The sequence below is a fragment of the Triticum aestivum genome, chromosome 2D (assembly GCF_018294505.1).
Source record: "Triticum aestivum cultivar Chinese Spring chromosome 2D, IWGSC CS RefSeq v2.1, whole genome shotgun sequence".
NCBI lineage: Eukaryota > Viridiplantae > Streptophyta > Magnoliopsida > Poales > Poaceae > Triticum > Triticum aestivum.
The window spans coordinates 557173965-557187305 of NC_057799.1; positions in this window are offsets into that span (position 1 = coordinate 557173965).

The following is a 13341-nucleotide window of genomic DNA, read 5'->3' on the forward strand; positions in this document are numbered from 1 at the left end:
TCTATGTCTTTCCCTTTGTGCAAATCCCGTATTGTCATCAATCCACCAAAAAGGGGGAGATTGTAAGGGCATGTTTATCCCTAAGATGTTTTGGTGATTGATGACATTGCTTTTGCGGACTAATCGTGTGCCTTGAGTATTTCAGACGTTTCGTCACTAGGCACAAGACGGTTTGGTGCCCCTCAAAGACTATTGAAGATGGTGTTTTTCTATGTTTCTTTTTGGTGGATTTGAGTCGTAGGAAAACCATACTATTAAGAGGGGGTACGCTTTGGAAAGGTTTGGGTGGAATCATCACGTACACATCTACTCCTTTTGCACTGCCTTTCCTTTGGCACTTTGGAGCATCCTCTGTTTTATCCTCTATGCAACTTGTCTTGGTTGCTGAGCTTGGGCATGCGGTAGTACTGCTCCCTGGAGCGGTAGTACCGCAGGCACTTGCGGTAGTACCGGACCTTGGTGCGGTAGTACCGCAGGAGCCCATGGTAGTACTGCTCCTCAGGAGCTGTAGTACCGTGGCCCCCAGGCCAAGTGCTGCTGCGCAGCGGTAGTAGGGGTGGATGTAATTTTTTACATCTGCGCCCTACGCGGTAGTACCGCGCCCAGTGCGCGGTAGTACCGTGCGTCCTGGCCTGGCTCAGCCGCTGCGCGGTAGTACCGCTCCTCATGCTGTACTACCATGTCGGATTTTTGCATCGACTCCAACTCAGCGGAAGTTGCCACATATATAATTTTTTATGTCCGTGCCTTCCCGAAATCTGGAACTTCCCTGCCTTGCGGTAGTACCGCTAGGTGGTGTGGTAGTATCGCAAAAGCGGTTCTACCGCCCTCCGCTTCAGTGCGGTTGGCTGTCCAGGTCTGTGCTGCTCGGGCGGTAGTACCGCAAGGCCCTGCGGTAGTACCACATGTGCTTGTGGTAGTACCGCAGCCCTGGCGCGGTAGTACCGTGCTGCGCAAAATGGGTTGGTGGATAACGGTTGGATTTGTCCCTCCACTATATAAGGGTGTCTTCTTCCCCGAGTTGACTACCTCTTCCAACCCTAAGCTCCATTGTTGCTCCAAGCTCCAATTTTGCCCGATCTCTCTCCCTAGCCAATCAAACTTGTTGATTTTCTAGGGATTGGTTGAGAAGGCTCCGATCTACACTTCCGCCAAGAGAAATTTGATTCCCCCCACTAATCCCTTGCGGATCTTGTTACTCTTGGGTATTTGAGCACCCTAGACGGTTGAGGTCACCGCGGAGCCATAGTCCATCGTGGTGAAGCTTCGTGGTGTCATTGGGAGCCTCCAATTAAGTGTTGGAGATTGCCCCAACCTTGTTTGTAAAGGTCCGGTCGCCGCCTCCAAGGGCACCAATAGTGGAATCATGGCATCTCGCATTGTGTGAGGGCGTGAGGAGAATACAGTGGCCCTAGTGGCTTCTTGGGGAGCATTGTGCCTCCACACCACTCCAACGGAGACGTACTTCCCCTCAAAAGGAAGGAACTTCGGTAACACATCCTCGTCTTCACCGGCTCCACTCTTGGTTATCTCGTGCCTTTACTTGTGCAAGCTTATTTGTGTTATATTCCTTGCTTGCTTGTGTGCTTGTTGTTGTTGCATCATATAGGTTGCCGACCTAGTTGCATATCTAGACAACCTACTTTGATGCAAAGTTTAATTTGGTAAAGAAAAACTAAAAATTGTTAGTTGCCTATTCACCCCCCCCCCTCTAGTCAACTATATCGATCCTTTCAGTTGTAGTACTGCACGTTAGACGTAGAAAAAAATTTGAAATCCGTAAGAGGAAGCTATCTCCCGTTCGTCATCAAACATGCATTGTTCCCTCTCGGAACCACGAGCCTTCTAGTGAGTTGCTCCGGTTTGTGAGGGGTGTGTGTCCAAACTTTGGTCAAACATGCCAATTTTTTACCACATCATCTTGGTGGCATGACATTACATCAACAAAGGTTTCACGTGTTTCTGATTTTTTTTATTTTTTGGAATTAGAATGCCATGTCACTCCATGCTTAATTGTGTCATAGCCGTTAGACCAATATGTTTGAAAATTCCTTCCAATTTACTGCACATGGAATTAAATCGCACACAAGTACACGAAATATGAGTTTTCAAACCGTTATGGTTAGCTGTTGCATGTACATGTAGTTCAAATTTCAATTACGGTCATTAAATGGCTAGAAAATCACTTAAATGTCTTAGAAGGTTAAATGACCCTTGAAATTTTCCAAAATTCGACATGACAGTTGTATTAGTACTAAACAATTCTCGTTCATTTAAAACACCATCCGTTGGCACTTTATTCCAAATTCGTCTTTCACAGCTAATAAAAAATATCTATAACATCACACACAGTTGTTTTCTAGGAACCGTTTGTGATGAAAATATCTGGGTCTATTTAAGTCTCCCCCCTTAAGCTTCGCCAGCTCGTCTGCTCCAGTACCGGCAACCCCCGAATCCACGAATCCCGATCCCCATTCCTGCACCCCCTTCTTGCAAAGATGAGGCCGTGGAAACGCTTCATGAAGGCCCGTACGATGGCCGCGTCCCCCTCGAGCGCCACCGCCTCTGCCGAGAGAGCGACCGCCTACGCTGAGAGTGCTGCCGCATCCGCATTGAGCGCGGCCGCTTCCGCCGAGAGGGGGTCTGCGGCAGCCGATAGGGCAGCTGTAGCAGCCGAGACGGTTGCAGCAACTGCTGCGACAGCGGCTGCAAACGCCGAGAGCGCTCGAGCTGCCGTCCGTGCCACTGATGTCGCCCTGGCCCGGGTCGAAGCCATGCATGCCAAGATCGAGGATGCACACGCCAAGATATTCCAGGCCACCTCGGACTCCAGCATGCAACCCATATCTGAAAAGGCGGCGGTGGCCATGGAGCACCTGCTTCCTCATGAGGTCGCCGAGCGGGAGCTGGAGATGCAGGAGGCGGCGGAGATCGAGGAGCGCCGGGAGGAGGAGTTGCGTGTGGCCGAGGTCGAGGTAGAGAAGAGTCTGTCCGTCGAGGAATCGGCGGTGGAGTACCAACGCGAGCCCTGGTGCAACCACTACTATGAGTAATACAACCTTGAGGGCAGCGTCAAGGACGAGGATGCGGTCGACTTCAGCAGGGGGGCGCGGAGTCCACCAACGGAGGAATGTCGCCAGGACAAGTCATCGACGTCTCATCTCACACCGGCGATGCATACACCGACGCGGCAGCGGATTTTTAATTATGCGTACTTAGGCTTTTTTTAATGCTGGTCTTTTGTTAGAGCAATTTTTAGGTCAACTGGCTCTGTGTAATTACTAAAATTGATCGATTCAGTAAGTGTGGTATGTCTACTGTATGCTCTTTTGTGTGCCCAAATTAGCAAGCGATGTTAAATTATGCAATGACATACCCGGGGAAATTTCCACCAAAATTTGAATTATCAAACTCATCCCATGCGCGTAAAGGAGAAAAATCGTTTGCGATGCACAAAATCATTCAAAGTGAATGGTCCGGCGGCACCGCGCGCGTTCAAAGTGAATGTGCCCATGCCTTGAGACCAAAATTTGAATTATCGAACTCATTCCATGCGCGTAAAGCAGAAGAATCGTTTGCGATGTACACAATCGTTCAAAGTGAATGGTCCGGCGGCACCGCGCACAAAGTTTCCGTCCACATTTCCAAAATTTTGGCCTACCGCCAAAATATCTACCCCCGCCCCCCTTCCCCCCTTCCCCGCCCCCTTTTCTCCCCGACCACAAGTCACATTTCCCCTATTTCCTCCTTCCTTCCTTCCTTGCTAAGCTATAGTCGCTTCCTCGCTCTCACCGTCTCGCATCCTACCGCCGGGGTCGCCATGGTCTTCTTCAAAGACATCTCCAGCGGTTCCTCCTCTGGCGACTACTACTTCACCACCCGGGTACGCCTATCTTCTCTCTCTCGGGCTATGACTTGGAATGAAGGATTTTTACCCGGAGGTCGATTTGAGTCGTTTCTTCCTCTTGTAGCTCCCTAAGACCATCAGTGGCAATGAATGGAGCGGGGTGGATGAAGATCTATCTGCTCGTTGTCACCATCAATCTCCATGCATGAAGCTACTTGCGTTTGATTCTATGGACACTGGGAGGAAGTTTCTGGCATGTGCAGAGAAGGTTAGACCCTCTTCCGTTGTTACAAATCATTTGTTAGATGTGATTCAGACACTGTCACGGTCCCAACTTCTACCTCTTGAGCACTGCGTTGGTTTTCCCTTGAAGAGGAAAGGGTGATGCAGTAAAGTAGTGTAAGTATTTCCCTCAGTTTTTGAGAACCAAGGTGTCAATCCAGTAGGAGACCACGCTCAAGTCCCACGAACCTACACAAACAAATAAGAACCTTGCAACCAACGCGATAAAGGGGTTGTCAATCCCTTCACGGCCACTTGCAAAAGTAAGATCTGATAGAGATGATAAGATAATATTTTTGGTATTTTTATGATAAAGACTAAAAGTAAAGAACGCAAAGTAAAATAGATGTAAACTTATATGATGGAGAATAGACCCGGGGGCCATAGGTTTCACTAGTGGCTTCTCTCAAGATAGCCTAAGTATTACGGTGGGTAAACGAATTACTGTCGAGCAATTAATAGAATTGACCATAGTTATGAGAATATCTAGGTATGATCATGTATATAGGCATAACGTCCGTAACAAGTAGACCGACTCTTGCCTGCATCTACTACTATTACTCCACACATCGACCGCTATCCAGCATGCATCTAGAGTATTAAGTTCATAAGAACGGAGTAACGGTTTAAGCAAGATGACATGATGTAGAGGGATAAACTCATGCAATATGATATAAACCCCATCTTTTTATCCTAACAATACAATACGTGTCGTTTCCCCTACTGTCACTGGGATCGAGCACCGCAAGATTGAACCCAAAGCTAAGCACTTCTCCCATTGCAAGAAAGATCAATCTAGTAGGCCAAACCAAACTGATAATTCGAAGAGACTTGCAAAGATAACCAATCATACATAAAAGAATTCAGAGGAGATTCAAATATTGTTCATACATAATATTGATCATAAACCCACAATTCATCGGATCTCGACAAACACACCGCAAAAGAAGAGTTACATCAAATAGATCTCCAAGAGAATCGAGGAGAACTTTGTATTGAGATCCAAGGAGAGAGAAGAAGCCATCTAGCTAATAACTATGGACCTGAAGGTCTGAGGTAAACTACTCACACATCATCAGAGAGGCTATGGTGTTGATGTACAAGCCCTCCGTGATCAATGCCCCCTCCGGCCGAGTGCCGGAAAAGGCCCCAAGATGGGATCTCACGGGTACAGAAGGTTGCGGCGGTGGAAATAGGGTTTTGGCTCCGTATATGATGTTTCCAGGGTATATGAGTATATATAGGCGAAAGAGGTCGGTCAGGAGAGCTACAAGGGGCCCACGAGGGTGGGGGCGCGCCCAGGGGGCAGGCGCGCCTCCCTGCCTCGTGGCTTCCTCGTTGATTGCTTGACGTCCACTCCAAGTCCTCTGGATCACTTTTTTTTCCGAAAATCACGTTCCCGAAGGTTTCATTCCGTTTGGACTCCGTTTGATATCCTTTTCCTTCGAAACACTGAAATAGGCAAAAAAACAGCAATTTGGGTTGGGCCTCCGGTTAATAGGTTAGTCCCAAAAATAATATAAAAGTGTATAATAAAGCCCATTAAACATCCAAAATAGAATATATAACAGCATGGAACAATCAAAAATTATAGATACATTGGAGACGTATCAAGCATCCCCAAGCTTAATTCCTGCTCGTCCTCGAGTAGGTAAATGATAAAAACGGAATTTTTGATGTGGACTGCTACTTGGCATAATTTTCAATGTAATTCTCTTATTTGTGGCATGAATATTCAGATCCGAAAGATTCAACATAATAGTTTAATATTGACATAAAAGTAATAATACTTTAAGCATACTAACTAAGCAATTATGTATTCTCAAGATAACATGGCCAAAGAAAGTTCATCCCTACAAAATCATATAGTTTGGTCATGCTCCATTTTCGTCACACAAGAATGCTCTCATCATGAACAACCCCGATGACAAGCCAAGCAATTGTTTCATACTTTAGTAATCTCAAACTTTTTTGAACTTTCATGCAATATATGAGCGTGAGCCATGGATATAGCACTATGGGTGGAATAGAATATGATGATGGGGGTTATGTGGAGAAGACAAAAAAGGAGAAAGTCTCACATTGACGAGGCTAATCAACGAGCTAGGGAGATGTCCATCGATTGATGTCAATGCAAGGAGTAGGTTTGCCATGCAACGGATGCACTACAGCTATAAATGTATGAAAGCTCAACAAAAGAAACTAAGTGGGTGTGCATCCAACTTGCTTGCTCACGAAGACCTAGGGCATTTGAGGAAGCCCATTGTTGGAATATACAAGCCAAGTTCTATAATGAAAAATTCCCACTAGTATATGAAAGTGACAAAACAAGAGACTCTCTATCATAAAGGTCATGGTGCTACTTTGAAGCACAAGTGTGGAAAAAAAGATAGTAGCATTGACCCTTTTTTATTTTCTTTTTTGGGTCTTTTTTTGGCCTTTCTCTTTTTTGTTTGGGACAATGCTCTATGAATGATGATCATCACACTTCTATTTATTTACAACTCAATGATTAGAACTCGATACTAGAACAAAGTATGACTCTATATGAATGCCTCCGGCGGTGTACCGGGATGGGCGATGAATCAAGAGTGACATGTATGAAATAATCTGCATGGTGGTTTTCCACAAATACGATGTCAACTACATGATCATGCAAGGCAATATGACAATGATGACCGTGTCATGATAAACGGAATGGTGGAAAGTTACATGGCAATATATCTCGGAATGGCTATGGAAATGCCATAATAGGTAGGTATGGTGGCTGTTTTGAGGAAGATATAAGGAGGTTTATGTGTGATAGAGCGTATCGTATCACAGTGTTTGGATGCACCGGCGAAGTTTGCACCAACTCTCAAGGTGAGAAAGGGCAATGCACGGTACCGAAGAGGCTAGCAATGATGGAAGGGTGAGAGTGCGTATAATCCATGGACTCAACATTAGTCATAAAGAACTCACATACTTATTGCAAATGTCTACAAGTCATCAAAAACCAAGCACTACACGCATGCTCCTAGGGGGATAGATTGGTAGGAAAAGACCATCGCTCATCCTCGACCGCCACTGATAAGGAGGACAATCAAAGAACACCTCATGTTTCAAATTTGTTACACAACGTTTACCATACGTGCATGCTACGGGACTTGCAAACTTCAACACAAGTATTTCTCAAATTCACAATTACTCAACTATCACAACTTTAATATCACTACCTCCATATCTCATAACATTCATCAAGCATCAAACTTTTCTTAGTATTCAACGCACTTATAAGAAAGTTTTTACTAATCTTGGACGCCTATCATATTAGGACTAATTTCATAATTTAAGCAAATTACCATGTTGTTTTGTAGGACTATCAAAATGATATAAGTGAAGCATGAGAGAACAATAATTTCTGTAAAACAAAACCACCACCGTGCTCTAAAAGATATAAGTGAAGCACTAGAGCAAAAACTATATAGCTCAAAAGATATAAGTGAAGCACATAGAGTATTCTAATAAATTCTGAATCATGTGTGTCTCTCTCAAAAGTGTATTCAGCGAGGATGATTTTGGTAAACTAAAAAGCAAATACTCAAATCATACAAGACGCTACAAGCAAAATGCATATCATGTGGTGAATAAAAATATAGCATCAAGTAAAGTTACCGATGGACGAAGACGAAAGAGGGGATGCCTTCCGGGGCATCCCCAAGCTTAGGCTTTTGGTTGTCCTTGAATTTTACCTTGGGGTGCCTCGGGCATCCCCAAGCTTAGGCTTTTGCCAATCCTTGTTCCATAATCCATCAAATCCTTGCCCAAAACTTGAAAACTTCACAACACAAAACTCAACAGGAAATCTCATGAGCTCCGTTAGCGAAAGAAAACAAAACACCACTTCAAGGTACTGTATTGAACTCATTCTTTATTTATATTGGTGTTAAACCTACTGTATTCCAACTTCTCTATGGTTTATAAACTCTTTTACTAACTATAGGCTCATCAAAATAAGCAATCAACACACGAAAAACAGAATCTGTCAAAAACAGAACAGTCTGTAGTAATCAGATTTGTTCAAAAACTTCTGGAACTCCAAAAATCCTGAAAAACTAGGACAACCTGGACAATTTGCGTACTGATCTACTGCAAAAAGAATCGGTAATTTATCACGTTCTGGTGAGTTTAAACAATTATGTTCGTGAGCGCAAAGTTTCTGTCTTTTTCAGCAAGATCAAATAACTATCATCCAAGAATGTCCTATTGGTTCTACTTGGCACAAACACTAATTAAAACACACAAAAAAATCTAACCAGAGACTAGATCAAAGATTTATTCCTAAACAGGAGCAAAAAGCAAAAAACTAAAATAAAATTGGGTTGCCTCCCAACAAGCGCTATCGTTTAACGCCCCTAGCTAGGCGTAAAAGCAAGGACAGATCTAGGTATTATCATCTTTGGCTTTCGGGAAGAAAAGGGAAAACTTATTTTCTATAGCATTAATCTTTCTATTCTGAAAGAGCACATGGCCATTAATGGTAGAATATTAAGCACATTACGAAAGTTTGCATCTAAACTAGCCTTCATCTCTTTGATAGTTTCGTTTTGATAGGAAAGCAAAAGAGAGGTAGATTCGACCTTCTCATTCATGGGGTGCCCAAATATTGTTTTCATCTTTTCATAGGTATCTACGGCATCCCCTTCAAGAAAACCTTCAAAAATAGAGTCTAAGACATGCTTAAACGACGAAGGTAAGGCAACATAAAAGCTTTTTAAGTATATTTCGATTTGGTATTGGGGCACATAGCTGGCCCGGATTCTTAGTAACCTATCACAAGCATCTTTCAAAGACTCATCAAGTAAATAACGAAATATTCCGGGATCATCTTCATCAAAATTATTCTGACTCTCATTGATGACCCCGGTAGGTTTATGAGCTTAGAGAGGATAGAGGGATTATCCAAGGCATTAAAACCCTGGAGAGAACCCCTAACCCTTTTTGATTCAGACATGGCGGAAGAAAGGCGAGCGGAAAGAGAGGGCGAATAAAACGGCAAGGGTGAAGTGGGGGAGAGAAAAATAAGAGGCAAATGGCAAATAATGTAATGCGAGGGATAAGAGTTTGTGATGGGTACTTGGTATATCTTGAATTGTGCGTAGACTCCCCGGAAACGGCGCCAGAAAACCTTCTTGCTACCTCTTGAGCACTGCGTTGGTTTTCCCTTGAAGAGGAAAGGGTGATGCAGTAAAGTAGCGTAAGTATTTCCCTCAGTTTTTGACAACCAAGGTATCAATCCAGTAGGAGACCACGCTCAAGTCCCACGAACCTACACAAACAAATAAGAACCTTGCAACCAACGCGATAAAGGGGTTGTCAATCCCTTCACAGCCACATGCAAAAGTAAGATCTGATAGAGATGATAAGATAATATTTTTGGTATTTTTATGATAAAGACTAAAAGTAAAGAACGCAAAGTAAACTAGATGTAAAATTATCTGATGGTGAATAGACCCGGGGGCCATAGGTTTCACTAGTGGCTTCTCTCAAGAGCATAAGTATTACGGTGGGTGAACAAATTACTGTCGAGCAATTGATAGAATTGAGCATAGTTATGAGAATATCTAGGTATGATCATGTATATAGGCATCACGTCTGTGACAAGTAGACCGACTCCTGCCTACATCTACTACTATTACTCCACACATCGACCGCTATCCAGCATGCATCTAGAGTATTAAGTTCATAAGAACGGAGTAACGCTTTAAGTAAGATGACATGATGTAGAGGGATAAACTCATGCAATATGATATAAACCCCATCTTTTTATCCTCGATGGCAACAATACAATACGTGTCGTTTCCCCTACTGTCACTGGGATCGAGCACCGCAAGATTGAACCCAAAGCTAAGCACTTCTCCCATTGCAAGAAAGATCAATCTAGTAGGCCAAACCAAACTGATAATTCGAAGAGACTTGCAAAGATAACCAATCATACATAAAAGAATTCAAAGGAGATTAAAATATTGTTCATAGATAATCTTGATCATAAACCCACAATTCATCGGATCTTGACAAACACACCGCAAAAGAAGAATTACATCAAATAGATCTCCAAGAGAATCGAGGAGAACTTTGTATTGAGATCCAAAGAGAGAGAAGAAGCCATCTAGCTAATAACTATGGACCCGAAGGTCTGAGGTAAACTACTCACACATCATCGGAGAGGCTATGGTGTTGATGTAGAAGCCCTCCGTGATCAATGCCCCCTCCGGCGGAGCGCCGGAAAAGGCCCCAAGATGGGATCTCACGGGTACAGAAGGTTGCGGCGGTGGAAATAGGGTTTTGGCTCCTTATATGATGTTTCCAGGGTATATGAGTATATATAGGCGAAAGAGGTCTGTCAGGACAGCTACGAGGGGCCCACGAGGGTGGGGGCGCGCCCAGGGGGGCAAGCGCGCCTCCCTGCCTCGTGGCTTCCTCGTTGATTGCTTGACGTCCACTCCAAGTCCTGTGGATCACGTTTATTCCGAAAATTACGTTCCCGAAGGTTTCATTCCGTTTGGACTTCATTTGATATCCTTTTCCTTCGAAACACTGAAATAGGCAAAAAAAACAGCAATTTGGGCTAGGCCTCTGGTTAATAGGTTAGTCCCAAAAATAATATAAAATTGTATAATAAAGCCTATTAAACATCCAAAACAGAATATATATATATATATAATAGCATGGAACAATAAAAAATTATAGATACGTTGGAGACGTATCACCAACCCATTCATACCACACCTTCAACCAAACGCATCCTAAGACAGTGTCACAGTTTGTACCTAGTATCTTAAATTGTTGCCATCTCATTAGCGGTGCCATTAGAAAATTATTTGGCACCGCTTCAGCAGTTTGTGCAGCCAACTTTGGTCCACACATCCGAGCAGCCAAGCAGTAAAATACTAAATCTTTATGGCACGAAGGAACTGGGCATCGGAGCAACTACGTGCTCCGCAGTCCGGGTTCCTGATTTTTTTTTCGCTGCATCGGCTCACCAGTTCAGGGCACCGGTGCGAGATGTAGCAACAGTTGTCTTTACACCAGTTTTGACATACATAGTGGACGGCCTTAGTGTTATTAGTTCTATGTTACTAAATTTGTGCATGTACACATATGTTAGTATCAATTTGCTGTCATCCAAACATTGTCGCTATGTTGTTGCAGTTATATTTACCTTCCTCATAAAATGTTCAATTTGTTATTTATTGTACATGAATAAGAACTTGTAGCGTCGTTGTAGTTAATTATAGCTCCTGATGTCCCAGAATTTGGTTGTTGTCTCAGTACCAATTATTTCATTTGCACATTGATCTTTTTGAGAAGATATGTCATAATTAACATGTTTCTTCAGTTTTTCAAAATAAGCATTGATGATTTTCTATGTTGCTATAAACCCATTTCCCCTACAATTGTTACTGATCTAGTTTTAAATATTATAGGATGAACGGAAGTGTTCTTACTTGGAGTGGGTTGATCAAGAGTGGCCACAGTCTTTGAAGATGTGCCTACGAAGCTCTGGAGCATGTATGAGGAAGTGAACACAGCTAGGCTTAGAGAAAGTCTTGTCAACGCTGAAGCATATTTCAAGATGCGGGATAAAAAGTTGAAGATGGAGAATGAGCTCAGATTTTTTTTAAAGACTTTGCTAAGATGGTGTTGGCGAAGGAGGAGGCACTTTCCCAGTTGGCCCGTGCAAAACGGGTTCTTACTGAACTGAAAGCAGAGGTGGATAAGACGAGCCTTGATGATCTCGATTAGGGGAATGAATATATTATTCTTATGAAGTTGAACTAGCTATGTGTTGTACTGTGTTGCTTTCATGTAGCTACCGTACTGTGATGTTATAATATATTTATGTGCTTGATATGAAATTGCCAAACAACTGTTCGATATGAAATATGAATTTGCGTAATACTGGAATTATTAATTGTAAACTAATAAACCTGCTAAATGTGTCATGGACCTTTGCAAATGGTTCTAGCGGTAAAAGCGGTTGTGATGGGTAGCCCAATGCCAAATAGTTTTCTTCATCAAATGGTGTGTGATATAGTTGATAAAAGCAAACAGTTAACCAAGGAAGACCGTGTGTGATAGTTACACCTTTCACACACGAGCCTACACATAAAACTGTGTGGGATTTACGTCCGAACGGAAACGTTTTCCCTGGATTGACTGTGTGGGATGTACATAAGAACGGAAACGTATTCCTTGGATTGAGAGTGTGTGATATACATACGAACGGAAATGTTTTTCTGGGATTCACCGTGTGGGATGTACATACCTACGAAAATGATTTTCTTGGATTAACGTGTGGGATGTACATACCTACAGAAATGATTTCTGGGATTCACCGTGTGGGATGTACATACCTACAGAAATGATTGGGTTTCGATGCTTCGCCCGATCGCACACGGCCCCAGCCTGGGTCCCAGGAGGGCCTATCCCCGACGATTTCTGGGTCGTGTGGGAAGGACACCCTATCGCACACACTCACTTGACGACGGTTCCAAATGCCGTCGCGGAAAGGGGTAAAAACCCGTTTGTTTAGGACCGACACGCACCAGTGCTTCTGCTCGTCAGTAAATCCCTCGTTCAATATAGTCAGACGTTCTTGCGAAGCCCTATTGCGATAACGTTTCTTCTTCTGCATAACAGAAAAAGGATCATTTGTTGCCATGTTCCAATGTCATGAAAATTTAGTTTCTAACGGAAGATTGCAAACTCAATGTGACATTAAAACATATGGGGGTGGAAAGTGACCTCTTCACCATCTTTTGTCCGACCAGTTGCGCGATTCTGTTGCGGTAACTCCATGAAGTCATCATCATCATCTTGATGGTCGCCGCGAGCCATTGTGCTAAGGTAAGAACAAAACACACGTTAGGTTGAAATGAAAACACAGCCGGGAGATACAGAAAGAAACGCATAAAGTAAATATTCACTTGATATCTTCGATGAACAAAAAATGAAAACTCTAATGGTTGCCCCAAAGTTTAAGCATCTGAAGAGGGCAGTAATTGCCATGTACTGAACATGCACAAAAAGGTAGAAAAATAAATCAAAGTGGAAAAGCAATTGCAGAAGCATGGCAACTGGACGTGTATGAGCTTCTGAAGGAAGCAGTTGCCAGCTAGCAGAATCTACTTGCCATATTGGCTCAATTGAAAGTGGAAAAATGAGGCAGA